This window comes from Alosa alosa, chromosome 18 (assembly GCF_017589495.1).
Source record: "Alosa alosa isolate M-15738 ecotype Scorff River chromosome 18, AALO_Geno_1.1, whole genome shotgun sequence".
NCBI lineage: Eukaryota > Metazoa > Chordata > Actinopteri > Clupeiformes > Clupeidae > Alosa > Alosa alosa.
Window position 1 is genome coordinate 26,228,525 of NC_063206.1, and position 3,086 is coordinate 26,231,610.

Below are 3,086 nucleotides of genomic sequence, written 5' to 3' on the forward strand. Positions count from 1 at the left end.
CTAAGCTGTTTGTACAATGCATATTCAAACTGGAGGTGTATCTTAATGTCAATATTAACTTGGCGTTGTGTTTCATAGGAGAGATCGGGGGTATTCCAAGTAGGCTATGTGGTTTAGTGACAAACCTGAGTTAACTCAGAGTAAGTGGTCAGTCTCTTAAGAGCTGTATGACTTTATTCTCCTAACAAAACAATGCCATAGTGTTCTTGTTGTAGGAGGTTTACCACTTACTCTGAGTTAACTTACCCAAGTTTGTCACTAGGGACATTCCAGAATTAGAGGACATTTTGGCATTTACACTTCTTAAATAATTATTTTCTATTTTAACATTTTATGTTGAATATTCAAGAAATATAGGTCATAAACTACTAAATTATATGATTTGTCAAGCTCAGGCATCAACGGTACTTTTTCTACCTCATATGTTTTATTTGCTGTGTACATGTAGTTACGCAACCCTGTTATAAATACAAAATAGCATGAAAAAAGTATATATTTGAAATATTTTTCAGTAAATCCTTTTTCATTCAATAAAGGAAGTCATATGATGATGATATAGTCATATGATTTCAGGTAAGATTGTTAAATATATTATATATGTTAATTAGACTAACTATCAAAGGCTTAATTATCTTCCATTTGAACAGTGACATACAGTTTTTTTTTTTTTTTATAATTCCAGTATCTATTCTCAAATATGCTCAGATACATTGTGCATATAATCATATAAGCTGTTCTAAGGACTATAGATGTAATTTTTTGTGTGATAGCGAAATTACTTACCATTACTTATCCTTATTTTATCCTAAATGTTTTTGTAACAGGGTTGCAAATTGAGTCATAACATCATAAATCTGTAGAAATCCATTAGAAATTCTGATATTAGGCCTATCTATTGCAAATATTCACAAATATCTAACCAAAATGTGTTTATTTTCAGCTGTATTTGAATCTCAACATGTATTGTAGTACACTATGCTGCAATGACGCTGTACTAACAGAAGAAAATCTGGCAATTTATTTAAAATATGTAAATAATGTTTAATTATACAAATAAATTCATTTTTAGCATTTAACTCAGCATATTTAATCATAAATATATCATAGTTAACAAAAAATACCCTGATAACTATAATTAGCCTGATGTTGTCATACTCAAATTCTAGTCAGAATATGAGTCTGATACTGCTCCATTGGGACGTAATTATGGGGCGTGCTTCAACCGATACAGGGGGGGAATGCCTCTGCACTCAATTGGATAGACCTAACCAATCAGAGCAACAAAATAGCTTACCGTGAGGGAAGAAAACACACGAACCATCCTTCTGCTCCTATATCCCCTCCGTTTTTAAAATAATTCTGTTGAACAGTGATATGCTACAAACATGTTAAACAGCAGGGAAAAGCTGTCGCAAATCCCTCGAACAGGTGGTCAATCAGAGATTTCAAATGAACGAGGGAACATGTCGCAATACAACAGCGCTGTTTTCCCTTGATGAAAGTGAAACCACCAGTTTTCCCACATCTCAACTTTGGCCAAAGTTTTCAGAAATAATCGTTTTCAGTGATACAAACTCATTAAATAATATGAATTTTCCATATGGGGTCTTAAAAGCCATGTATCCTAGCCACAGCGTTTTTGTTTCAAACATAAGCCTAATCTAAGCGTGCTCAGATGACGTGATAGACCAAGCGCTGTTGCTCACCTGTCCATCATCGTAAAGCCTGATTTGATTGGTCCGCCTGATTTAGGGCGAGCATACTTGCCCCACAATGGAGCAATGCCAGACCGAACTTCCCGTGGGGTGGGACTAAGTTCGGAATGGCACCCAGGCTAAACTATAATAATAACCATGTTACTTTAATTAGAGTAACAGGGTTGTGAGTAACAGGGTTGCGAATTAATGCTAATATAGCATCTACCTTATGAACAGAAGCTAGCTGTGAAATTGAGCTATTTTACCGAGATCAAGGACCAATGTGGTTATACAAATACAGAAAATAAAAATTGAAATTATTCAACATTAATCTTAAAACATGAGTAACAGGGTTGCGTGGTTAAGCTTTACGTACTCAATTATCCCAGAAAAGTTTGAAAATATATTAAAATTGGAAAAGGACACCTTTGGTCTACCCATGTTTTTTGAAAATGATTGGATGATGTAATTTCTTGTTTGTAATATGACATAATATTTTAACCCTTTATCAGCCAGGCAAAAATGGTATTGGTAACAGGGTTGCGTGCACATTCGGGGACACAACTTCATGGCACAATAAATAGTATTCAAATTATGTTATAATATAATCAAAGAAATTCTTTTTTACAGATACAATAGATGCGTATCCACAAAATACTGCAATTAAAGACTTATTTTAGCTGTTCAATTTGGTTTAAAAGTTGGCCATCAGGAGCCGGGAACAGGATAAAAACCCCATTTTAAGTGGTGTTCCAGAACTAATCGGTATTTTTAATCATGTAAGGAACCACTTTTCCCCAGCAGATTATTATGTTTTGCTTTATGACTGTTTCACTTGCAGGTTATGTTTACATTTTTGTTATTTTAGACTTGAGTATTTAAAATAATGGGGGGACACCAAATGTCCTCTTAATTCTGGAATGTCCCACTAAACCATGTACATGGAATACCCCCAGCAGAACTCATTAATCTAGCTTCTCTGGTTCTTTCTACACGTTTAGGCCCATTTCCTTGTTTATATTGCCTCCCGGTGGCTACTTTTGGGCATTACATTTTTCGCAATATTAAACTGTACATCACTTAAGGGAAATATGTATCTTACAAATGACTGAGTTTACCCATGTTAGCCTTTTTGCTTAAATCACAATCCAGTTAATTACAATCGTTTTACAAAGCATTTCTGTCATTAGATTAGGGACTGTATAAAGGTAATCAGTGTCAGTCATAATCCATTTTATGTCCTAAATTTGTTCATAATATACAATGCATCAACAAAATACAGTAGCCTAACTGTTCATGTAAGAAGATATTCCAGTGCATTTAAATACAATTGGCAAGTTATCTACACTACGAACAACACCACTGTAAACACGTACCACGTGATACAGT